Raw genomic sequence first — 27,667 nt, forward strand, 5'->3', positions numbered from 1 at the left:
AGAATTTTGTTCTACATTTTTCTCTATCTCTGTCCAGAGCCCTCTATTGTGATCCCTGTCAGAGCAGTCAGTGGTGGTAGCCAGGCACCATCTAGTTGCACTGGACTCAATCTGGTGGAGGCTGTGGTAGTTTTGGTCCATTAGTCCTTTGGATTAATCTCTCCCCTGTTTCTTTAGTTTTCTTCATTCTACCTTGCTCCTGATGCATGCTAATTTGTTTTGTTTTGATGTATCCAGAGCCTTGTTTCTTTTCTTTCTCTTTAGAATGCCTTTATTCCTTTGTATTATTTATTTTGTGGTTCTGGCTTATTTGTTACTTTGGTGGTATATTTTGGCTGAGCATGATTTCCTCTCACTATGGAGTATGGTGGGTCATACTAATGTGTGAATCTTCTTTGGGTAGGCTCGTTTGTCTTCCCTTACTGGATTGAGTGGAGGTGGGAGAGCTCTTTGTTCTCCTGATATTGGGTGACAAGTGTTGGGTGTTCAGGTTCCTTCCATAGCACTTGTGGGACCATGGGATCCTTCTGGGTTAGTGATAGAGTTAGTGTGTTTTCTGGAGGTCAGGGCAGGATGTTTCCATATCCAGCATGAGAGAGTGCTACCCAAATAGATGGGGTAGGCCCACTGTACATGCACAAATTGCTATCTCATTAGGTGTTAGGGTATCAAGGGGTTTCAGCACAAGTGTAGACAGCCTGCAAGAACTCTTTGGATGTGGGATGTGTGGCATTGCAGATGGTGAGATGTAGGCTGAGGGCACTAGGATCTCCTGATCATCATTTGGCGGAGGTTCATTTGGCACCTGTCAGGATGTATTGCCATTGCTGCTGAGGTGATGTGTCTTTCCAGCTGGTTACTGGAGCATGGGTGCAGGGAGCATTCTTACTGATCTCTGGGTTGGGCGTTGTGTGTGTGCACTGCTGGTTTCCCAGTGGTTGGGGTGAGAGTGCATGGGTCACGTGTCACTGGGTAGGTAGCACAGGAGCTTTCACTGCTGATCGCCAGGTGGGTGGAATGGTGGGTGGGAGAGGGGAGTTTCAGTCCTCTGATTGCCAGTCTGGTGGTGGGAGTGGTGGGCTGGGTAGCACAGGGGTGGATGGAGCGTGCATGAGCCTCTGGTTGCAGGTCCGACAGTGTACGACTGTGTGCTGTGGATTGCCAGGTGTGCAAGTTGGCATGAGAATGGACGGGGCAGATGCAAACCTTGGGTTGCAAGTGTGACAGCACTGGGCTGTGTGATGTGGATTACCAAGTGGTGAAGGGAAGAGAGGCACACTCCTGGGAACTGGGAGGGAAGCGGGGAGCATAGAGAGGGAGCTGAGGCACTCCCCACAGAGTGCAACCAGTGATCAGGACCAGCTCTGACCAGATGCTGGGAGTGGGCTGTTCAGAGTGTGGTCAAGTGAGGGATCTCTAGTTGCCACGTCAAGGATCCTCCACTCTGGCAGTGCCAGCTGCCCTAATGATCAGAAACTGCTGCTGGTGAGTACTTCTGCCCTATTTTCTAGCTCATTCCCTACTCTACAGTTGCCTGGATCCCTAGGGCTCTCGCCTGCCTTCCTGCACTTTGCTTCCTTAGATATGGTTCATGTTTTGCTCACCTCGTTTTGCTCCACGTTTGTCTGCACAGTATCTCTATCTCTTAATGGGGGTTCTGTGAAGTTGCCTTCCTGAGCTCCTCACCCAGGAATGTAACTCACTTTGTCTTAAGATGGCCACATGGTGCTGGGCTGGCTGGCAGGACGTCTACAGTCTGTAAGTCTTGTTTGCTGTTTTCATTCAGTTCTCCTTCCCTTCGGTGTTTGACTCATTTGCTGTTCTGGGTTCCCAGATTGTCATCTGTCTTAGTCATCTAGTGCTACTGTAATAGAAATACCACTAGTGGATGGCTTTAACAAAGAGAAGTTTATTCTGTCCAAGTCCAGTAGGCCAGAAGTCTGAATTCAGGGTGCCAGGTCCAGGGGAAGGCTTTCTGTCTTTGTCATCTCTGGAGAAAGGTCCTTGTCATCAGCCTTCCCTTGGTCTGGGAGCATGTGAGTGCAGAAATGTCAGATCGAAAGGACACACCCTGTTCCCAGCACTGCATTCATGGTGGTGTGAGGTTCCCATGTGTCTCTGCTCGCTCCTCTGTCTCATATCTCAAAATAGATTGGCTTAAGACACTATCTAATCTTGCAGATCTCATCAGTATAACTGCCACTAATCCATCTCATTGCATCATAGTGATAGGATTTACAACACATAGAAAAATATCCTGAAATGACAAAATGGTAGACAATCACAGTGTACTGGAAATCATGGCCTCGCCAAGGTCAGAGATATTTTGGGGGGACACAGTTCTATCCATGACATCATCTTTATCTGTTTCACTTGGTTTCTTGGTTCTCTGCTGTAGGGGGACAGCATGGTGTGTGTGACTAAGCTCCCATCTTGGGTCATTTCCTACTTCCTTAGGTTTTGTTTCTCTGGGAATATTCTATTTTTTGCCCTCAGTTTTGAAGGACAGTTTTGTCAGATACAGAATTATTAGTTGGCAGTTTTTTTTTTTTTTCTTTCATGGTTATAAGTATGTCACCCCACTGCTTTCTGGCCTTCAGGGTTTCTGAGGAGAAACTGATACTTATATCTTTTTGAGGATTCTTTGCATGTGATGATTTGCTTCTCTCTTGCTGCATTCAAAACTCTTTATCTTTGGTGTTCATCAGCTTGATTATAGTGTGTCTCATTGTGGATCTCTTTAGGTTTATCCTTGGAGTTCATTGAGCTTCTTGCATGCATAGATTCATGACTTTCTTCAAATTTGGTAAGTTTTCAGCCATTATTTCTTCAAATATTCTTTCTGTCCCTTTCTTGCTTTCTCCTCATTCTGGGATTTCCATAATGTGTATATTTTCTGCATGATGGTATCCTACAGGTCTGTTAGACTCTGTACATTGTTTTAAAATTCTTTTTTCTATCAGTTTCTCAGATTGGATTATTTCAATTGTCCTATCTTCAGGTTCACTGATTCTTTCTTCTGCCAGCTCAAATCTGCTTTCAACCCCTCTAGTGAATTTTTCATTTCAGTTATTGTACTTTTCTGTTTGGTTCTTTTTTGTATATATATATAATTTATATTTCTACTGGTATTCTCGCTTTGTTTATAGATTGTTTTTCTGATTTCCTTTAGTTCTTTGTGTTTTCTTTTAGCTCTTTGAGCATATTTAAAAGAGTTGTTTAAAAGTCTTTATCTAGTAAGTCCAGTATCTTGGCTTTCTTGAGGATGATTTCTGTCACTTTGTTCCTTTGAATGGGCCATTCTCCCTTGTTCCTCTGTATACGTTGTGATTTTTTTAATTGAAAATCAGATATTTGAGTAATATGGTAACTCTTGAAATAAGATTCTCCCCCTTCTACTGGACTTTCCTTTCTTCCTCCATTCTGCTCTGTCTCTTTGTTTTGTTGTTGAAGTCCATTGGTTTAGTGACTTTCACAAATTAGTTTTGCAAAGTCTGAATTACTTGGTGTGTGTGTTCACTGAAGTCTCTGTTTCTTTAGGTTGTGCTCAGCTATTGTTCTGACAGAGACTTCCGTGAACACTAGAAGTTGAAAAGAAAAATTAAAAAAATGAAAGAAAACAGGAAAATGAAGCAAAGAAAAGGTAAGCAATGAGAGAAAAAGTCCTTTGTGGTCCTTGCAGATAGGGTCTGTCCTGCAACACTCCTTCAATACTTAGGAAGGTTTACGCTGACCTAGAGATCAACCCAAAGTGAATGTTAAAGGTGTTCTCAGGTCTTTTCTGGGTGAGCATCTTAAACTAGGCATTCGTATGTCTTTTTAAATTCCTCAGTATACGCGGGTACTTCTGAATGCCCCAGCTTCCCAAAGAAGCCCTCTTTCTGGCCCCTGACCTTACCCCACAGCTTTCTAATGTGTGTCTGAATCTTCCTCTCTTAGCCCAGGCCTTTCAGTGAGCCCGCTACTCCTCCACCTGTACTACCTCTAAGATAGATGATACAGAGACGTGCATTTTGCTTCAGCCCTTTAGGTAGCCACTGACAGGTTCAAACAGACAAACATAGTACTTTGTGCATAAGGTTTGGTTTGCTCCTTTCAGAATCCAGGACCAGAGTTCCAAGCTCAAAATATGGGTTGCCCCTTCAAGCTGGCTACTGAGCCCGGGCAGGGGAGAGGCATAGGCCAGTAACAGAAAGCCACACAGTTTTCCTCCCATTTTCTTGACGTTACCCCTTCTTGATTCAGTGTTTGTTTGATTGCCATGAGCCTCTGACTGTGTACCAGAGTTCTGACAAGGTTAATTCTGACAGATTCTACTTGCTTTTCATGTTTACTTGGTAGTCAGGAGTTCGGAGCTTTTTCCTTTACCATCGTGGTGATATCATTCTAGCGTTACTGTGTTTCATTTGGTTCCCAAGTCTACAATTCATCTCTATTTCTATGAGCTTAAACTTTTCAAATGGAATTATGGCTTAGGTACAGTAAACTGCACAGATCATCAGTATACAGTCTGATGAGCTTTGAAAAATGCAGCCAGCATGTAACCCACTATCAAAATACAGGCTATTTCTGTCACATCAGTAGTTTTAATTTGCCCCTTTCGAGGTAATTCTACTCCCCCTCCCCACAAGATAATTACCATAGCTTATTTTTGTCTGCTCTAGAATTTCATACAAATGGAATCATGCAGCATGTCGTCTTTTATATCAGGCATTTCCTACCTTCTATGAATTTAAATTAAACTTTTCACTTTCTATGGTGCTACCCTTCCCTGCACATTTCATGTGGAGCAACCTGTCTTGAACATGTTTAAATATCATGGGTAAAGAGAGGCCTAACTTTAAAAGTCAGAGAATGGCTTGGTATTTTGGAAAGGGGTTTAGTACTTCCTAGTTACAGGACCATATGAGTTTTGGCAGTTAAGCTCTCTGAACATCACTCATCGCTTTTTTTTTTTTTTTTAATTATTTTTATTGTGCTTTAAGTGAAAGTTTGCAAATCTAGTCAGTCACATATAAGCTTATATACACCTTAGTCCATACTCCCCCTTACTGTCCCCCTAATGAGTCAGCCCGCTCCCTCGTTCCAGTCTCTCCTTTTGTGACAATTTTGCTAGTTTCTAACCCTCTCTACCCTCCCATCTCCCCTCCAGACAGGAGATGCCAACACAGTCTCAAGCGTCCTCCTGATACAAATAGCTCACTCTTCGTCAGCATCTCTCTGCAACCCATTGTCCAGTCCCTTCCATGTCTGATGAGTTGTCTTCGGGAATGGTTCCGGTCCTGGGACAACAGAAGGTTTGGGAACCATGACAGCCGGGATACCTCTAGTCTCAGTCAGACCATTAAGTCTGGTCTTTTTATGAGAATTTGGGGTTCGCGTCCCACTGTTCTCCTGCTCCCTCAGGGGTTCTCTGTTGTGCTCCCTGTCAGGGCAGTCATGGGTTGTGGCCGGGCGCCATCTAGTTCTTCTGATCTCAGGATGATGTAAGTCTCTAGTTCATGTGGTCCTTTTTGTCCTTTGGGCTCATAGTCATCGTATGACCTTGCTGTTCTTCATTCTCCTTTGATCCACGTGGGTTGATACCAATTGATGCATCTTAGATGGCTGCTTGTTAGCATTTAAGACCTGAGATGCCACATTTCAAAGTGGGATGCAGAATGTTTTCATAATAGAATTATTTTGCCAATTGACTTAGAAGTCCCCTTAAGCCATTGTCCCCAAACCCACACCCTTGCTCCACTGACCTTTGAAGCATTCAGTTTATCCCGGAAACTTCTTTGCTTTTGGTCTAGTCCAGCTGAGCTGACCTTTCGTATATTGAGTATTGTGCTTCCCTTCACCTAAAGTATTTCTTATCTACGAACTAATCAGTAAATAGCCCTCTCCCACCCTCCCTCCCTCCCCCCCATAACCACAAAAGTATGTGTTCTTTTCAGTTTATACTATTTCTCAAGATGTTTTAATAGTGGTCTTATACAATATTTGTCCTTTTGCCTCTGAGTAATTTCACTCAGCATAATGCCTTCCGGGTTCCTCCATGTTATGAAATCTTTCGCAGATTCGTCACTGTTCTTTATCGATGCATAGTATTCCATTGTGTGAATATACCACAATTTATTTAACCATTCATCCATTGATGGACACCTTGGTTGCTTGCAGCTTTTTGCTATTGTAAACAGAGCTGCAATAAACAGGGGTGTGCATATGTATCTGTTCGTGTAAAGGCTGTTATTTCTCTAGGGTATATTCTGAGGAGTGGGATTTCTGGGTTGTATGGTAGTTCTATTTCTAAGTTTTTAAGAAAACGCCAGATAGATTTCCAAAGTGGTTATACCATTTTACATTCCCACCAGCAGTGTATAAGTGTTCCAATCTCTCCGTAGCCTCTCCAGCATTTATTATTTTATGTTTTTGGATTAATGCCAGCCTTGTAAAAAAAAAAAAATTTTTTTTTTTTTGTTGGTGTGAGATGGAATCTCATCATAGTTTTAATTTGCATTTCTCTAATGGCTAATGATCGAGAGCATTTTCACATGTATCTGTTAGCTGCCTGAATATCTTCTTTAGGGAAGTGCGTGTTCATATCCTTTGCCCACTTTTTGATTGGGTTGTTTGTCTTTTTGTGGTTGAGTTTTAACAGAATCATATAGATTTTAGAGATCAGGTGCTGGTCGGAGATGTCATAGCTGAAAAAATTTTCCCAATCTGTAGATGGTCTTTTTACTCTTTCGATGAAGTCTTTAGATGAGCATAGGTGCTTGATTTTTAGGAGCTCCAAGTTATCTGGTTTCTCTTCATCATTTTTGGTAATGTTTTGTGTTCTGTTTATGCCTTTTATTAGGGCTCCTAAGGTTGTCCCTATTTTTTCTTCCATGTTCTTTTTCTTTTTAGTCTTTATGTTTAGGTCTTTGATCCACTTGGAGTTAGTTTTTGTGCATGGTGTGAGGTATGGGTCCTGTTTCATTTTTTTGCAAATGGATATCCAGTTATGCCAGCACCATTTGTTAAAAAGAGTACCTTTTCCCCAATTAACTGACACTGGGCCTTTGTCAAATATCAGCTGCTCATATGTGGATGGATTTATGTCTGGGTTCTCAATTCTGTTCCATTGGTCTATGTGCCTTTTGTTGTACCAGTACCAGGCTGTTTTGACTACTGTGGCTGTATAATATGTTCTAAAATCGGATAGAATGAGGCCTCCCACTTTCTTCTTCTTTTTCAGTAATGCTTTAATTATCCGGGACTTCTTTCCCTTCCATATGAAGTTGGTGATTTGTTTCTCCATCACATTAAAAATGTCATTGGAATTTGGATCGGAAGTGCATTGTATGTATAGTTGGCTTTTGGTAGGATAGGCATTTTTACTATGTTAAATCTTCCTATCCAGGAATAAGGTATGTTTTTCCACTTACGTAGGTCCTTTTTTGTTTCTTGCACTAGTACTTTCTAGTTTTGTTTATATAGGTCTTTTACATCTTTGGTGAGATTTATTCCTAAGTATTTTATCTTCTTGGGGGCTAATGTGGATGGTATTGATTTGGTGATTTCCTCTTTGATGTTCTTTTTGTTGATGTGGAGAAATCCAAGTGATTTTTGTATGTGTATGTTATAACCTGAGACTCTGCCAAACTCTTCTATTAGTTTCAGTAGTTTTCTGGAGGATTCCTTAGGGTTTTCTGTGTATAAGATCATGTCATCTGCAAATAGAGATAATTTTACTTCCTCCTTGCCAATCCGGATGCCCTTTATTTGTTTGTCTAGCCTAATTGCTGTGGGTAGGACCTCTAGCACAATTTTGAATAAGAGCGGTGATAAAGGGCGTCCTTGTCTGGTTCCCGTTCTCAAGGGAAGTGCTTTCAGGCTCTCTCCATTTAGAGTGATGTTGGCTGTTGGCTTTGTATAGATGCCCTTTATTATGTTGAGGAATTTTCCTTCAATTCCTATTTTGCTGAGCGTTTTTATCATAAATGGGTGTTGGACTTTGTCAAATGTCTTTTCTGTATCAATTGCTAAGATCATGTGGTTTTTGTCTTTTATTTTATATATATGGTGGATTACGTTAATGGTTTTTCTAATATTAAACCAGCCTTGCATACCTGGTATAAATCCCACTTGGTCATGGTGGATTATTTTTTTGATATGTTGTTGAATTCTATTGGCTCGAATTTTGTTGAGGATTTTTGCATCTATTTTCTTTTTTTGTGATGTCTTTACCTGGTTTTGGTATCAGGGATATGGTGGCTTCATAGAATGAGTTAGGTAGTATTCCATCTTTTTCTATGCTTTGAAATACCTTTAGTAGTAGTGGCGTTAACTCTTCTCTGGATGTTTGGTAGAACTCTGCAGTGAAGCCGTCCGGGCCAGGGCTTTTTTTTGTTGGGAGTTTTTTGGTTACCGTTTCAATCTCTTTTTTTGTTATGGGTCTGTTTAGTTGTTCTACTTCTGATCGTGTTAGTTTAGGTAGGTAGTGTTTTTCTAGGAATTCATCCATTTCTTCTAGGTTTGCAAATTTGTTAGAGTACAATTTTTGTAATAATCTGATATGATTCTTTTAATTTCAGTTGAGTCTGTTGTGATGCGGCCCATCTCGTTTCTTATTCGGGTTATTTGTTTCCTGTATTTCTGTAGTCAGTCTGGCCAATGGTTTATCAATTTTGTTAATTTTTTTCAAAGAATCAGCTTTTGGCTTTGTGTATTCTTTCAATTGTTTTTCTGTTCTCTAATTCATTTAGTTCAGCTCTGATTTTTATTATTTGTTTTCTTCTGGTGCCTGATGGATACTTTTGTTGCTCACTTTCTATTTGTTCAAGTTGTAGGGACACTTCTCTGATTTTGGCTCTTTTTTCTTTATGTATGTGTGCATTTATTGATATAAATTGACCTCTGAGCCCTGCTTTTGCTGTGTCCCAGAGGTTTTGATAGGAAGTGTTCTCATTCTCATTGCATTCTATGAATTTCTTTATTCCCTCCTTAATGTCTTCTGTAAGCCAGTTTTTTTTGGAGCAGGGTATTGCTCAGTTTCCAAGTATTTGATTTCTTTTCCCTGGTTTTTCTGTTATTCATTTCCACTTTTATGGCCTTATGGTCTGAGAAGATGCTTTGTAATATTTCGATGTTTCGGATTCTGCAAAGGTTTGTTTTATGGCCTAGTATGTGCTGTATTCTGGAGAATGTTCCATGTGCGCTAGAAAAAAAAGTATACTTTATAGCAGTTGGGTGGAGTGTTCCGTATAAGTCTATGAGGTCAAATTGGTTGCTTGTAGCATTTAGATCTTCCGTGTCTCTGTTGAGCTTCTTACTGGAAGTCCTGTCCTTCTCCAAAAGTGGTGTGTTGAAGTCTCCTACTATAATTGTGGATGTGTCCATCTCACTTTTCAGTCCTGTTAATGTTTGTTTTATGTATCTTGCAGCCCTGTGATTGGGTGCATAAATATTTAATATGGTTCTATCTTCCTGGTCAATTGTCCCTTTAATCATTATGTAGTGTCCTTCTTTATCCTTTGTGGTGGATTTAACTTTAAAGTCTATTTTGTCAGAAATTAATATTGCTACTCCTGCTTTTTTTTGCTTGTTGTTTGCTTGATATATTTTTTTCCATCCTTTGAGTTTTAGTTTGTTTGTGTCTCTAAGTCTAAGGTGTGTCTCTTGTAGGCAGCATATAGATGGATCGTGTTTCTTTATCCAGTCTGAGACTCTCTGTCTCTTTATTGGTGCATTTAGTCCATTTACATTCAGCGTAATTATAGATATGTTTTTTTTTATGTGTTTAGTACTGTGGTTTTGATGCCTTTTTATGTGTGTTGTTGACAATTTCATTTTTCAATTATTTGTGCTGAGACGTTTTTCTTTGTAAATTGTGTTCCTCTTTTTCATAGTATTTGACTTTATGTTTGCTGAGTCATTATGTTTTTCTTGGTCTTTGTTTTGAGTTATGGAATTGTTATACCTCTTTGTGGTTACTTTAATATTTACCCGTATGTTTCTAAGTAAAAATCTAACTTGTATTGTTCTATATCGCCTTGTTTCCCTCTCCATATGGCAGTTCTCTACCACATGTATTTAGTCCCTCTTTGTGATTATTGTGATCTTTTACATATTGACTTCAATGATTCCCTGTTTTGAGTGTTTTTTTCTTTTTAAAATTAATCTTAGTTTGTTTTTGTGATTTCCCTATTTGAGTTGATATCAGAATATTCTGTTTTGTGACCTCCTGTTATGCTGGTATCTGATATTATTGGTTTTCTGACCAAACAATTTCCTTTAGTATTTCTTGTAGCTTTGGTTTGGTTTTTGCAAATTCTCTAAGCTTGTGTTTATCTGTAAATGTTTTCATTTCATCTTCATATTTGAGAGAGAGTTTTGCTGGATATATGATCCTTGGCTGGCAGTTTTTCTCCTTCAGTGCTCTGTGTATGTCATCCCATTGCCTTCTTGACTGCATGGTTTCTGCTGAGTAGTCTGAACTTATTCTTATTGATTCTCCTTTGTAGGAGACCTTTCTTTTATCCCTGGCTGCTTTTAAAATTTTCTCTTTACTTTGGTTTTGGCAAGTTTGATGATAATATGTCTTGGTGATTTTCTTTTTGGATCAATCTTAAATGGGGTTCGATGAACATCTTGGATAGACATCCTTTCGTCTTTCATGATATCAGGGAAATTTTCTGCTAGCAGATATTCAGCTGTTCTCTCTGTATTTTGTGTTATCCCTCGCTGTCCTGGGACTCCAATCACATGCAAGTTATCCTTCTTGATAGAGTCCCACATGATTCTTAGAGTTTCTTCATTTTTTTAAATTCTTTTATCTGATTTTTTTCAGCTATATTGGTGTCAATTCCCTTGTCCTCCACATCCCCCACCCTGCAGTCCAATTGCTCGAGTCTACTCCTCTGACTTCCTATTGAGTTGTCTAATTCTGTAATTTTGCTGTTAATCTTTTGGATTTCTGAATGCTGTCTCTCTATGGATTCTTGCAGCTTATTAATGTTTCCACTTTGTTCTTGAATAATCTTTTTGAGTTCTTCAACTGCTTTATCAGTGTGTTCCTTGGCTTTTTCTGTAGATTGCCTTATTTCATTTCTAAGGTCATCCCTGATGTCTTGAAGCATTCTGTAAATTAGTTTTTTACATTCTACATCTGGCAATTCCAGGATTGTATCTTCATTTGGGAAAGATTTTGATTCTTTAGTTTAGGGAATTGTAGGCACAATCATTGTCTGTTTCTTTATGTGGTTTGATATCGACTGCTGTCTCTGAGCCATCTCTAAGATAGTGTAGTAATTTGTTCTATATTTGCCAACTGAGTCTTATCTTCTTTTGTTTTCTTTCAGTATATGTAGATGGGCTACTAGATTGCGCTGTCTTGATTCTTGTAGCCCTTGAATCACTTATGTCCTAGTTCCAGCTGGTTTGGGCTGTTACCAGATATATAAGCCTAAGAGTCCATTCACTATGCTTGAGTAGAATCTGATTTTGGTTCATCAAGTGTTTGGTGCAGACTGTCACCTATCCACCTAGAGAAGTAGTGGTGATATTTGTGTGCACCAGATTCTAGTCGCAGCAGGGTTTCACACTCCAGTGGGGGAAGGATACTGACAGTCTTCCCCCAAGTGCCAGTGAGGTAGGTGTGTCTCTATTCCTAATGCACTTTAGTGGGTGGGCTCTGCAGCTGTACCTTAGGCCCCCAATGCATGCACCTCTACAGATTGGTAGGTATCACCCTCCTTAGACCCCTAAGGCAGGAGGCTAAGTGGTCTTGGGGGAGCTTCAGTCCTCAGTTCCCTGTTGTGGGTAAGTGAGGGCTCTGTTCAATACGCAAAGATATTAGAACTGGGAAACTTTTCTTTCCAGTAATGGGCTAAAACAATTACAGTCAGATCCCTATCAGAATGGCGTTTGCGTTATAATAGCCACCTTGTTCCCTGTAGGGATGAAAGCCCAAGACTGTGGATCACATATGTTTGGCTAGAGCTGGTTATGTGTTTTTAGTCCAATTAGGGAAGGATTTTTGGTCCCTGGGTTTTTTTGTAGCTGCTTCTCTCAGGCCAGGAGAATGGGTTAGGAAAAGACCAGAGAAAAAAAAAAGGAAAGAAACAAAAACCGCAGCACACTTCACTCTCTGGCTCAGGAAATTTCAGTGTTAATGAAGCCGCCTGGGAAGGGGAGGGGAGGAGAGGGTTCAGATAAATAGGAGAGAGTAGCACCCCGGAATATAGACAAAGTTACTTATCTTGCTTGGGATTACTGTTTTATCTGAGATTCCCAAGGGGCGTGTTGACTGTGTGTGCTGGGTGGATAGAGATTGCCCCCGAGGGTCAGGCCCGTGTCCTGTGCTTGCACTGTCTCAGAAGCCATGGTCAGTTCCTCTGCTCCCAGTCCAAAGCCCAGCGCCAATGTTCCCCGGCTGGGACGCCGCACTCCAGGCTGCAAAACCAGTTGATGCCTACTGGTGGCTTCTCCTTCTGTCAGCCACGTGGCTGCGCTGCCTGTGTGCACTGGCTGGGCTTCCCCCGAGGTCACTTCTGGGGGCTAGTGCCGTGTCCCGTGTTTGCCCTGTCTCAGGATGCCGTGCTCAGGTCCCCTGAGCCCAGTCCAAAGCCCGGCGCCAAGATTTCCTGACTGGGACGCTGAGTGCAGGCTCTGAAAGGAGTTGTTGCTTCCCTGTGGTTGTTCGTTGTCAGTCTCTGTCACTCAGGTCAACTCTTTAGATCTGTGTTTGATGGTCAGGGTTCGTAGATTGTCATGTATGTGATCGATTCACTTGTTTTTCCGAGGCTTTGTTACAAGAGGGATCCGAGGTAACTTCTACCTAGTCAGCCGTCTTGGCCCCCGCCTCCTGTGTATACCACTTATCGCTTTTAAAAAAGTTGTTGTAATATTTACCTCACAAGAGTTTTTTATTAGAATAAAATGAAATAATGCATATAAAGTACTCACCACTTGTGAGTACTAAAAGCTCATCATTCTCCTTTTAGGCCAACAAGGCTAATAGCAGCAACCAACAAATATTTTGAGTGTTTGTATGACTAATCAGGTATCCGTCAATTACGATGTAATTGTAATTACAATGACTCTGTGTTGGTTGCTGTTGTTTTTAGGTGCCACTGAGTTGATCCTGACTCATAGGAACCCTGTGTACAACAGAATGGAACACTGGCAGGTCCTGCGCCATCCTCATAGTTGGTGTTATGCTTAAGGCCATTTTTGCAGCCACTGTGTCAATCCATCTTGCCGAGGGTTTTCCTCTTTTTCGCTGACCCTTTACTTTATGTTGCCCTTCTCCACGGACAGGTCCCTCCTGATAACATGTCCAAATTTTGTGAAACAATGTCTCACCAACCTTGCTTCTATTGAGCATTCCGTCTGTACTTCTTGCAAGACAGATTTGTTTGTTCTTCTGGGAGTTCATGGTATTTTCAATATTCTTCACCAACACTATAATTCAAATGTACCAATTCTTCTTCAGTCTTCCTTAATTATTGTCCAACTTTCATGGGCATATGAGGCAATTGAAAACATCGTGGCTTGAGTCAGGCGCACCTCAGTTGTTACAGTGACATCTTTGTTTTCTAACACTTCAAAGAGATGCTTGCAGCACATTTGCCCAAATGCAATGTGTCGTCTGATTTCTTGACTGCCGCTTCCATGGAAGTTGATTGTGGATCCAAGTAGAATGACGTCCTTGACAACTTCAATCCTTTCTCTGTTTATCGTGATGTTGTTTATTGGTCCAGTTGTCAGGATTTTTGTTTTCTTCATGTTGAAGTATAATCCGTACTAAAGGCTGCGGTCCTTGATCTTTATCAGTAAGTGCTTCAAGTCCTCTTCACTTTCAGCAAGCAAGGTTGTGTCATCTGCATGTCTTAGGTTGTTAATGAATCTTCCTCCAATCCTAAGTTGCTGAGTAGGTCCAAATCAGCATTGTTCTCTTCTACCATCACAATCTATATTTATTCCTTTTTTTTTTTTTTAACAGTTTACAGAGTGTTGTTTTCATGTTACCTCTTTTAATCTTCATTGCATCCCATATGGAAAATAGCTGATATGTTCTCTTGTTTTACAGATGAGGAAACTGAGACTCGATGTAGTTAAGTTACTTTCTCAAACCTTCCAAATAATTAATGGATTTTAAAACTAGACCTTCTGGAACCACAACTTGTACTTTTCATATGGCAATATTGTATCCCCTGGAATGGAAATAGATGGTGACCCAAGACTCTCAAGTCTTGCTGTCAGTCAATCTGTACGCAGGAGAGTTTCCAGACACAACTTGTGGACCCAGGAGTAGGCAGGGAAGATGAGTGTATTCAGTCCCCTAAGCTATCCACTTGTCTCCCTTCCCCTACTTAAATGGTGCTTGGCTATGAATTGACTATGGCCCAATGGTTCCTTTGTGCATTCTTTCACTCAACAGGTGTGTATTATTTTGGCCATATATATGACTACTATAGTTCAGAAACCATTCTGCCCACTGAGAATTCAGCAATAAGCAAAATAGATTAAAAAAAAAAAAAGTCTGTGCTCTAATAGAGCTTAAATTCTCAATGGAGAATATGGTAATAGATAAATGAACAAACATGTTCATTTACTTATTCATTTAATTTTGGGGACAATAAGTACTTTGGAGAGAAATAAAACCAGTAAGAGGAACCTGGAGTTCCAGGGCATGAGGTTTGTTGTTTTCGATAGGTGTGAGGGATGACCTTGTTAAGGTGAAGGAATTGGGAAATGAGACACCGATATAGGGAGAAGGGTAGTGCTCCAAGATGAATGAAAAGCACTAATGCAGCAGGGTGTGTGGGGTTTTCTAGAAACAGCAAGGAAACCAGTGAGTCTGGAGCAGAGTGAGCCAGGGGAAGATGATAAGAGAGGAGTAACAGGGAACAATCGTGGAGAGCCTTCTTATTAATTTGTCTTTTTTTTTTTATGGCCAACAGATTTTTTTTTTTTCTGAATTTTATTAGTTTTTTTGTTATTGAGAATATACAGAACAAAACATACACCAATTCAACATTTTCTGCATGTACAATTTAGTGACACTGATTGCATTCTTCATGTTGTGCAACCATTCTCACCCTCCTTTTCTGAGTTGTTGCTTCCTCATTAACATAGACTCACTGTATATAGATGGTTCTTAAAAGAGCGTATTGCTACACTCTTGGCTGATTTTAAGATGACTTCAGGGAATATTTTTGGTTTAATGTTTAAAAATCATTTCAGGGCAATAGTTTCAGTAGTTAATCTAGTCTGTATGGCTCCAGAAAGTATGGATTCCATGAGAATTTGAAGTTCTGCAATCAGGATTCTTCTATGGACTTTTTGATCAAAATGTTTAGTAATGGTAGACAGACACCATCCAGTTTTTCTGGCCTTATGGCAAAGGAGGCAGTTGTTCATGGAAGCAATTAGCTACACATTCCATATCCTCCTCTTATTCCTGACCCTCTTTTTTCCCGTATTGCTCCAGGTGAATAGAGACCAATTGTGCCTTGGACAGCTGCCTGCAAGCATTTTAAGACCTCAGTCACTACAAAACAAACTAGGAGGTAAAACAGAAGCACTAAATACATTATTAGGTCAGTTAACTGGGATGGTCCATGAAATCATAACCGTAAACCTCCAAGCCAAGGAACCAAATCCCATGAGGTGTTTGGTTATACATAAACAGCCTCAACAGCTCCTCTTTTTTTTTCTTTTTTGTAGTTATAAATATATCTATCACACAACTTTTGCCAATTCAGCTTTTTACAGGTGTATGAATTGACAGCAATTACAATACTTAGCTATGCAACCGTTGTTTAATCAATGTGAGTTTTCCAACACCGTCAACACCCCTTTCCTCCTCCTTCCCTGCCTCAGGTAACCACTAATAAACTTTGGGCTCTGTACATTTGCCTTTTCTTGTCTTTTTATATAATGGAGGTCATATAATATTTTTTCTTTTATGCTTGGCTTATTTCACTCAGCATACTGTCACATATATGAAGACTTTATTTCTCCTACTTTATGATAGTATTCCATTGTATGTATGTACCACATTTTGTTTATGCATTCATTTGTAGATGGGCATTTAGGTTGTTTCCACCTTTTGACTATTGTGAATAGTCTGCAATGAACATTCTTGTACAAATCCCTATTTGAGTCTTTGCTTTCAAGCCTTTCAGGAATATGCCTAGCAGTGGAATTCCTCGGTCATATGGTAGCTCCATTTTTCGGTAAAAAAAATATTTCTTATTATTTATTGTGCTTTAAGTGAAAGGCTACAAATCAAGTCAGTTTCTCATACAAAAACTTATGAACACCTTGTTCTGTACTTCTAGCTGCTCTGCCCCTAATGAGACAGCAGACTCCTCATCTCCAACCTGTATTCCTGGTGTCCATTCAACCAGCTCTTATACCCCTCTGCTTTCTCATCTCACCTCTAAACAGCAGTTGCCCACATAGTCTCATGTGTCTGCTTGAGCCAAAAGTCTCAGCCCTCACTAGTATCATTTTCTGTCTTATTGTGCAGTCCAATCCCTGTCTGAAGAATTGGCTTTGGGAATGGTACCAGTCTTGGGGTAACAAAGGGTCCGGGGATCATGACTTGCAGGTTACCTCTAGTCTCAGTCCGATCATTAAGCCTAGTCTTTTTATAAGAATTTGAGGTCTGCATCCCACTGTTCTCCTGCTCCATCAGGGATTCTCTTTGTGTTCCCTGTCAGGGTAGTCATCGGTTGTCGCTGGGCACCGTGTAGCTCTTCTGGTCTCAGACTGATGTAGTCTCTGGTTTATGTGGCCCTTTCTGTCTCTTGGGCTCATCTTTACCTTATGTCTTTGTTATTCTTCATTTTCCCTTGCTCCAGGTGGGTTGAGACCAATTGATGCATCTTAGATGGCTGCCTGCTAGCATCTAAGACCCCAGATGCCACTCACCAATGTGGGATGCAGAACATTTTGTTATGCAAATGACCTAGATGTCCCCTGAAACCATGGTCCTCAAACCTCCAGCCCTGCTACTCTGGCCTTCAAAGTGTTCAGTTGTATTCAGGAAACTTCCTTTCTTTTAGTTTAGTCCAGTTGTGCTGAGCTGTCCTGTATTGTGTATTGTCTTTCCCTTCACCTAAAATAGTTCTTGTCTGCTATCTAATTAGTGAATACCCATTCCCTCCCTCCTCACGCATGTAATCATGAAAGAATATTTTCTTCTGTGTTTAAACTTTTTCTTGAATGCTTATAATAGTGGTCTCGTACAATATTCGTCCTTTTGCAGCTGACTAATTTCACTCAGCGTAATGATTCCTTCGTACTATAGATATATAGATTTCCAGATTCCCTCGTACTATAGATATTTTACGGATTCATCATTGTTATTAACTATTGTGTAGTATTCCATTTTGTGAATATACCATCATTTATCTATTCATCCATCGATGGGCACCTTGGTTGCTTCCATTTTTTGCTGTTATAAACAGTGCTGCAGTGAACATGGGTGTGCATGTATCTGTTCATGTGAGGGCTTTTATTTCTCTAAGATAGATTCCAAGATGTGGGATTGCTGAATTGTATGGTAGTTCTATTTCTAGCTTTTTAAGCAAGCGCCAACTCAATTTCCAAAGTGGTGGTACCATTTTACATTCCCGTCAGCAGTGTATGAGTGTTCCAGTCTCTCCACAAGCTCTCCTATATTTATCATTTTGTATTTTTTGGATTAATGCCAGCATTGTTTGGGTGAGATGGTATCTCATTGTAGTTTTGATTTGGATTTCTCTAATGGCTAATGACTGTGAGCATTTCCTCATGTATCTGTTAGCTGCCTTAATGTCTTCTTTGGTGAAGTGCCTGTTCATATCCTTTGCCCATTTTTTAATTGCATTATTTGTCTTTCTGTAGTTGAATTTTTACAGTATCATGTAGGTTTTAGAGATCAGATGCTGATGAGAATTGTGGTAGTCCAAAACTTTTTCCCAGTCTGTAGGTTATCTTTTTACTCTTTTGGTGAAGTCTTTGGATGAGTATAGGTGTTTCATTTTTAGGAGCTCCCAGATATCGAGTTTCTCTTCTGGTGTTTGTGGAATGTTACTAACGTTTTCCATACTGTTTATGCCATGTATTAGGGCTCCTAGCACTGTCCGTATTTTTTCTTCCATGATCTTTATTGTTTTAGATTTTCTATTTAGGTCTTTGATCCATATTGAGTTAGTTTTTGTGCATGGTGTGAGGTATGGGTCTTGTTTCCTTTTTTTTGCAGATAGATATCCTCTTATGCCAGCACCATTTGTTAAAGAGACTGTCTTTTCCTTATGTAACAGACTTTGGGCCTTTGTCAAATATCAGCTGCTCATATGTGGATGGATTTATGTGTGGATTCTCAATTCTGTTCCATTGGTCTCTGTGTCTGTTGTACCAGTACCAGGCTGTTTTGACAACTTGGCAGTATAATATGTTCTAAGATCAGGTAGTGCAAGGCCTCCCGCTTTGTTCTTTTCTTCAATAATGCTTAACTTATCGGAGACCTCTTTCCTTTCCATATGACGTTGGTGATTTGTTTCTTCATCTCATTAAACTACGTCATTGGTATTTGGATTGGGATTGCATTGTATCTATGGATCAGTTTGGGTAGAACAGACATTTTTACAATGTTGAGTCTCCCTATCCATGAGCAAGGTATGTTTTTCCACTTATGTTGGTCTCTTTTTGTTTCTTGCATTAACGTCTTGTAGTTTTCTTTGTATAGATCTTTTACATCTCTGGTTAGATTTATTCCTAAGTATTTTCTCTTCTTGGGGGTAATTGTAAATGGTATTGATTTGGTGATTTCCTCTTTGTTGGTGTAGAGGGATCCAAATGATTTTTGTATATTTTTCTTGTATCCTGGTACTCTGCTGAAATGTTCTATTAGTTTCAGTAGTTTTCTTGAGGATTGCTTAGGGTTTTCTGTGTATAAGATAATGTCATCTGCAGAGATTCTTTTACTTCTTCTTCACTAATTTGGGTGCCCTTTATTTCTGTATCTAGCCTAATCGCTCTGGCTTAGACATCCAGTACAATGTTGAATAAGAGTGATGATAGAGGGCATCCTTCTCTGGTTCCCTTTCTCAAGGGGAATGCTTTCAGACTCTCTCCATTTAGGATGATGTTGGCTGTTGGCTTTGTATAAATGCCCTGTATTATGTTGATGAATTTCCCTTATATTTTTATTTTGCTGAGAGTTTTTATCATGAATAGGTGTTGGACTTTGTCAAATGCCTTTTCTGCATCAGTTGATAAGATTATGTGGTTCTTGTTTTTTGTTTATTTATATGGTGGATTACATTGATTGTTTTTCTAATGTTGAGCCCTCCCTGCATACCTGATATGAATCCCACTTGGTCATGGTGAATTATTTTTTTTGATACGTTTTTGAAATCTTTCGCCTAGAAGGTTATTGAGGGTTTTTGCATCTAGGTTCATGAGGGATATAGGTCTATAATTTTCTTTTTCTGTGGTGTCTTTATCTGGTTTTTGTATCAGGGAGATGCTGGCTTCATAGAATGAGTTTTGGAGTATCCCATCCTTTTCTATGCTGTGAAATACCTTTACTAGTAGTGGGGTTAACTCGTCTCTGAATGTTTGGTAGAATTCTCCAGTGACGCCATCAGGGTCAGAGCTTTTTTTGTTGGGAGTTCTTTAATTACCTTTTCAGTCTCTTTTTTTGATATGAATTTTAGTTGTTCTACCTCTATTTGTGTTCGTTTACGTAGGTAGTGTGTTTGTAAAATTTGTCCATTTTTTCTAGGTTTTCAAATTTGTTAGAGTACAGTTTTTCATAGTATTCTGAAATGATTGTTTTAATTTCAGTTGGGTCTGTTGTGACATCACCCATCTCATTTCTTATTTCAGTTATTTGCTTCGTCTCCTGTTTTTCTTTTGTAAGTGGTTTATCGATTGTTAATCTTTTCAAAGAAAGAGCTTTTGGTCTTGTTAACTGTTTCAATTGTTTTGTTGTTCTCTATTTCATTTAATTCTGCACTGTAATAATTTATTTTGTATTTATTTATTTTGTTTGCTTCCTGTCTTAGCTTCTTACTTTGTTTTGTTTTGATATACCCAAATAGGCTGCTGGAATGAGCTAACTTGATTATCGGAGCGTTTTAAGCTGTAATGTCTTTTCACGAGATGGCTAGAACTGTTACCAAGTATACGAGCATAGGAGTCCATTCACTTTTCTTGTGTGGATTCAGGGCAGGTGTCCAGTGAACAGGTCACCAAGTGTGTGGTGCATGCTGTCACCTATGGTCTGAGAGGAGAGTAGTGATTGGTATATGCACAAGTTTCTTGTTGCAGCAGGAGGTCATACTGTGAGCAAGTCGGGGCTACAAGACACCCCCTAGGTGTCTGTGAGGAAGGTGAGTCCCTGTTCTCTAGAGTGTACAGGTGGGTGGGCTCTGAAACCGTGCCATAGCCACCCAGTGCTTTTAACTGTAAGGACTGGGAGGCACCACTTATCCTTGGACCGGTGTTGTGGGTGGCTAGGTGGTATGGGTGGAAACACCAGTCCTCAAGCCCCTGATGTGGGTAGGTGAGGACCCTGCTTAACAGGCAGGGCAGTGTCAACTATTAAAAACTTGGCTCTCCACCCCACAGCTGAAATAGTTAAAGTCAGACTTCAGGCACATAAACCCTTGCAGTGTAACAGCAAAGGCTTAGCTACTGAAATGGGACACAGGTCCATGCAGGGGTCAGAGGCATTCAAAGTCATGGACTGTTTATGCCTGAACAGGAGCCACTTCTTCCCTAAGTTCCCAGTTTAGGGGAGCTGGCAGATTATTCTTCCCCCAGTTTGTTAATTTCCTCCTTCTGTAAGGCCAGGAGAGTGGCTTAAGGTGCGCAGCAGGACCTAGCTCAGGCCCAGGAAAACTGACTGTTACTGAAGCTGACTTAGGACCTGGTGCAGAGGGAGGAGGGATCAGATAAATCTGCACAGTAAATTAGATGCAAGCACTTAACTTTTGCCAAGAAGGCTGTTCTTCGCTGATTCCTGAGGCATGAGTAGATTCTGCTGCTCACTCTCTTTGGCTGAGAAAACCGCATTCAGTATGGTACAGCCAGGGCTGCTGTAGTCAAGCCAGATGATTGGGGCTTAGGGGTGCGGGTTCGCACTGAGACAGGTCCAGCAACTCCTCATGATTCTGAACCATCTCTCCGTCCCCCCTGCTGCTCAGTCCCGTTTCTTAACTTTGCTTTGACGTTCATGGGTCCTCACTTTTCATATATATAGTCAGTTCACTGTTTTTTGGGGATCTTCTTTGTAAAAGGGACCACCGGAAGCATGTGAGTACTCCCCCATCTTGGCACTGCCTCTCCTACTTTAGTTCTTTGAGGAACTGCCACAGTTTTCCACAACTGCTGTACCATTTTGTATTCCCACCAGTAATGGATAAGGGCTCCAATTTCCCCACATCCCAACCAACGTCTGTTATTTTTATTATTAGACATCCTGGTGGAAGTGACATGGTATCTCATTGTGTTTTTGATTTGCATCCCTCTGATGGCTAATGACACTGAGCATCTTTTCATGTGTCTGGTGGCCATTTGAATGCCCTCTTTGGTGAAATGTCTGTTCAAGCCGTTTGCCCATTTTATGATTTTTGTATTTGTCTTTTTGTCACTAAGAGTCAGAATTGACTCATTGGCAACGTGTTTGGTTTGGTTTTTTGTTGAAGTTTTGTATATAGTTTGATTGTTAGATTCTTATATGACATAGAGTTCCTGAAGATATTCTCCAATTTGGTAGCTTGTGTTTTCACTTTTTTGATAAAGTGTTTTTACTTTTTATGAAGTTCTATTTATTTATTTTGCCTTTTGTGCTTTTATTATTAAATAAGCCATTGTTAAAAGCTGGACCTCAAAGCACTGCCTCTGCATTTATGGTTGTAGTTCGCACATCCGTGAGGGCTAAAATACAACCTTGAGTATACCAACCAACCAACCCAACCCTATTGCCATCAAGTGTATCCTGACTCAAAGCAACCCTATAGGACAGAGTAGAACCGCCCCCACAGAGTTTCCAAGGTGTGCCTGGTGGATTCAAATTGCTGATCTGTTGGTTAGCAGCTGTAGCACTTAACCACTACACCACCAGGGCTTTGACCTTGAGTGTGTACCACCTGAATTTAGACGCCATCTTAAGAATAGATTTCATGCATTGAATACTAATGACCAAAGACCAGAAATGTTGTGGGATGGCATCAAGGACATCACACATGAAGAAAGCAAAAGGTCATTAAAAAAGAGAAGAAAGGAAGAAAGGACCAAAACGAATGTCAGAAAAGACTCTGAATATTGCTCTTGAACATAGAGAAACTAAAACGAACAGAAGAAAGGATGAAGTAAAGGAGCTGAACAGAAGATTTCAAGGGTCTGTTCGAGAAGACAAAGTAAAGTAGTATAATGAAACGTGCAAAGACATGGAATTAGAAAACCAAAGGGGAAGAACACACTAAGCATTTCTGAAGCTGAAAGAACTGAAGAAAAAATTCAAGCCATGAGTTGCAGTACTGAAGGATTCTACAGGAAAATACTGAATAACACAGGAAGCACCAAAAGTAGATGGAAGGAATACACGAAGTCACTGTACCAAAAAGAATTGGTCGATGTTCAACTCTTTCAGGAGGTAGTCGTATATGATCAAGAAGCAACGCTACTGAAAAAAGAAGTCCAAGCTGTACTGAAGGCATTGGCGAAAAGCAAGGCTCTAGGAATTGGCAGAATACCAATTGAGATGTTTCAACAAATGAATGCAGCGCTGGAGGTGCCAACTTATCTGTGTCAAGAAATTTGGAAGCCGTGTACTTGGCCAAGCCACTGGACAAGATCCATATTTGTGCCCATTCCAAATGAAGGTGATGCAACAGAAATTATGGAACGACATCATCAATATCACACACAGGTAAAATTTTGCTGAAGATCATTCAAAGGTGGTTGTAGCAATACATCAATGGGGAACTGCCAGAAGTTCAAGCCAGATTCAGAAGAGGACATGGAACAAGGTGCATCATTGCTGATGTGAGGTGGCCCTTGGCTGAAAGCAGGGAATACCAGAAAGATGTTTACCTGTTTTATTGACTGTGCAATGACATTCAGCTGTGTAGATCCTAACAAATTATGGGTAACATTTTGAAGAATGGGAATTCCAGAACACTTAATTTTACTCATGAGGAACCTGTACAATGACCAAGAGGCAGTCATTTGAACAGAACAAGGGGATACTGAGTGGTTTAAAGTTAAGAAAGGTGTGCGTCAGGGTGGTATCCTTTCACCATACTTTTTCAATCTGTATGCTGAACAAATAATCCAACTACATGAAGAAGGATGGGGCATCAGGATTGGAAGAAGACTCATTAACAACCTGAGATATGCAGATCTCACAACCTTGCTTGCTGACGTAATGCACATACCGATGAAGATCAAAGATGGCAACCTTTAGTATGGATTGCAACTCAACATAAAGAAAACAAGACATTTCCAACATGGCACTATACACAGAAGCAGCATGCCATCTCTCTGCCGCAAAGACTCAAAAAACAAAACAAATATATACATCAGTTCTGGAACGTTAAGCATCAAATGAAGGAATAAAGAACTCTATCAAGCATCAAATGGAATAAGAAACTGATAGAGAACAGAGAAAACAGCTACGGAGTGGAGGTCCCCTACCAGCTAATGCGGCATGGATTCGCCATCTTGGACTACAGCTACCAAGGAATACAGACAGGGAGTATGAGAAGGCAACACGAGACAGAGCACCTGGGAACTGGGCATATGTGCTGTCTTAAGCTAGGTTCTTTGGAGAAGCAAGACAGTAAAGCGTATATACATATGCATACGTGTATATATATATGTGTGTGTGTGTGTGTGTTTGTGTATCAATCACATGATTGTAGAGGCTGGAACAACCCAAGTCCATGGATCAGGATAGAGGTTTCTCCTGATTCATGTAGCCCCAGGGGCTGGCGAACCCAAGATGGGCAGGTCAAAGAGGAGGGCTGTTGCTCACAGGCTGTGAAGGCTGATGAATCCCAAGATTGGCAGGTAGGTTGTTAGCTCAAGTCCCAAGAACCAGAGGTCAGGTGAACTCGAGGTACCTGCAGGGTCCAGAATCAGCCAAAAGCCTTGGCGAGACAAGCAGGGAGGAAGTAGGCAGCAGAGGGAGGAGAGATGAAGGCTGAGGGGCGGTAAAGTGCCACATGTCCTGCCTCTGCTGATGCCACTCAGCAGATTCCATCTTGGGGGTGATTACACATCACATTTCAACAGGAAGTGATCACAATACTATACAACTGCCAAAACATTGATAATCATGGCCCAGCCCAAGCTGACATGCAATCTTAACCATCACAGTCCACGCCTTGTGAGCTTGGCACCTGTACACATCTCCCCAAACCATACAAAATCTCTGAAGGAAGACAATTACAAAGTCACACTTGCAGCTAACATGATACAACTAACACACATCCAGCCGAAAACACACTAGCCCTGTTGACATCTTACATTTTATAAGTGGAGAAAACAAAAATATTTGATGCATACATACAAAGCAGAAATACTCATAACAATTACAGTCCTCATTTCTGCAAGTGGTCACGTGGCCGCAACTGGTATATAGAACTACCTTCTACCACCACCCATTCGGTATTCCCTTTGCCCTCAGCAAGGACCTCAGCAGGTCATGGTTCTTTGCTTGGTGCCATGACCCAAACCTTCATTCCTGAAGGGCCTGGGCCATTAGTAGTCATGTCGGAATTGGGTTGCTGTAGTTTTCCATTGACTTTAATCACAAGGCATGGTAGTACTAGGGGACGCCTTAAGAGATCTCCTGCATTCCAGACATACTCTTCTTTACTTCCATTATGTAATATCAATCTGATTTCCTCTCGGTAATAAGGATCAATCACACCAGCCAGTATGGTAACTCCCTTCTTTGCTAGTTGATCCAGAGACATAAGGAACCCAAAGTGGCCAAGTGGCATTCGTAGCTTCGAGTTTAGTGGAATCAGTGATGCGTCTCCAGGTGGTAGCATTCTTCCCTTTGGAACTAAGACCTCTAGACATGCAAAGCATAAGGTTGCAGGGACAGGAAGAAGAATCTTATGAGTGGATGACTAGGGGTAATAGTGCATGGTGCCACTTCCGTTTCTACCCCTTGATTCCTGGACCCATGAATCCTGATTATGGGAGCAACACTACCATATACTGGACACTGGTTTAGAGCATATAGAGCCTTTGGAGAACACAGCCCCAAACCTGCAAGGTATTGCCACCTACCTAGCACCATAATTGTGACTTCAGGGGGCCATTCCATCATTCTGTCAAACCAGCTGCTTCAGAATGATGGGGAACATGGTAAGATTAGTGAATTCCATGAGCATGGGCCCACTGCTGCACTCATTTGCTGTGAAGTGAGTCCCTTGATCAGAGGCAATGCTGTTTGAGATACCATGACTGGGATAAGACATTCTGTAAGTTCACGGATGGTAGTTTTGGCAGAAGTGTTGCATACTGGAAAGGCAAATCCTTATCCAGAGTAAGTGTCTATTCCACTAAGAACAAAATGCTGCCTTTTCCGTGATGGAAGTGGTCCAGTATAATCAACTTGCCACCAGGTTGTTGACTGATCACATCAAGGGATGGTGCCATATTGGAGAGTCAGTATTGGTTTCTGCTGCTGGCAGATTGGGTGCTCAGCAGTGGCTGTAGCCAAGTCAGCCTTGGTGAGTGGAAGTCCATGTTGGTTTCATGCATAACCTTCATCCCTGCCACCAGGGCCACTTTGTTCATGAGTCCATTTAACAATGATGGGAGTAGCTAGGGAAAGAGGATGATTGGTTTCCAAAGAACACATCACCCTATCCACTTAATTGTTAAAATAATCCTCTGCCGAGGTCACCCTTTGGTGAGCATTCAAATGACGCACATATCTTCACTTCTTCGGCCCATTCATAGAGGACTATCCACATACCTCTTCCCCATAAATTCTTGTCTCCAATTTTTGAATCATATTCCTTCTAAGTCCCTGACCATCCAGCCAAACCTTTGGACAAAGCCCATGTATCAGTACAGAAGCTCACATATGGCCATTTCTCCTTCCAAGCAAAGTGAACAACCAGGTGCACTGCTCAAAGTTCTGCCTGTTGGGAGGAGTTCCCGTCAGCACTGTTCTTCAGGGAGGTCCCAGAAAGGGCTGAAGTGCTGCCACTGTTCACTTTTGAGTGGTGCCTGCATATTGCAGAGAATCATCTGTAAACCAGGTACAAGTTTCTCTTTTTCAGTCAGCTGATCCGAAGGAACTCCCCATGAGGCCATAGGTGGAGACTGGGAGAAGGAAGGTAATGTGCTAGGAATAGAGACCATGGGCATTTGGGCTATTTCCTCATGCAACTTACTCAGGCTTTGAAGTCCTGCTTGGGCCCGATCTTGTATATACTGCTTCCATTTAATGATGGAGTTCTGCTGTGCACATCCAACTTTATGTCTCTGTGGGTCATACAATACCCAGTTCATGATGGGCAGCTCAGCCCACATGGTGACTTGGTGTCCCATGGTTAAGCGTTCAGTCTCTACTAAGGCCCAGTAACAAGCCAAAAGCTGTTTCTCAAAAGAAGAGTAGTTAAATGCAGAGGATGGCAGGGCTTCGCTCCAAAATCCTAAGGGTCTGTGCAGTGGTTTACCAGCAGCGGCCTGCCAAAGTCTCCAGACAGAATCTTCATCTGCCACGGACACTTCAAGCACCATTGGATCAGCTGGATCATATGGCCCAAGTGGCAGAGTGGCTTACACAGCAGCCTGAACCTGTTACAGAACCTTCTCTTGTTCTGGGCCCCAGTCAAAACTAGCAACTTTTCAAGTCAGTTGGTAAATAGGCTGGAGTAGCACACTGAAATGAGAAACGTATTGCCTCCAAATTCCAAAGAGGCTCAGGAGGCAGTGTTCCTCTGTTTTAGTTGTGGGAGCAGCCAGATGCAATAACTTATCCTTCAGTTTAGAGGGAATATCTCAACATGCCCCGTACCACTGGACCCCTAAAAATTTGACTGAGGTGGTAGGTGCCTGAATTTTTGTGGGATTAATTTACCACTCTCTGGCAGGCAAATGTTTTACCAATAAGTCCAGAGTCATTGATACTTCTTCCTTACTAGGTCCAATCAGCATAATGCCGTCAATGTAGTGGACCAGCTGTGACATCTTCTGGAAGGGAAAGGCAATCATGGTTCCTGCTGACTAAATTATGACATAGGGCTGGAGAGCTCATGGAGCGCTGAGGTAGGCCAGTGAAGGTGTATTGCTTGCCTTGCCAGCTGAAAGTGAACTTCTCCTGATGGTCCTTCAAAACAGTTATGGAGAAAAAGGCATTAGCCAGTTCAGCAGGTATACACCAGGTACAGGGACATGTATTAATTTGCTCAAGCAATGAAACTACATCTGGAACAGCATCTGCAGTTGGAGTGACAACATGATTAAGTTTTTGATAATCTACTGTTGTTCTCCTAGGTCCATCTGTTTTTTGCACAGGCCAAATAGGCGAGTTGAATGGGGGATGTGGTGAGAATCACCACCCCTGCATCCTTCAGGTCCTTGATGGTGGCAGTAATGTCTGCAATTCCTCCAGGAATGCAGTATAGCTTTTGGTTTACTGTTTTCCTAGGTAGGG

This window comes from Loxodonta africana, chromosome 27 (assembly GCF_030014295.1).
Source record: "Loxodonta africana isolate mLoxAfr1 chromosome 27, mLoxAfr1.hap2, whole genome shotgun sequence".
In the NCBI taxonomy this organism is placed as follows: Eukaryota; Metazoa; Chordata; class Mammalia; order Proboscidea; family Elephantidae; genus Loxodonta; species Loxodonta africana.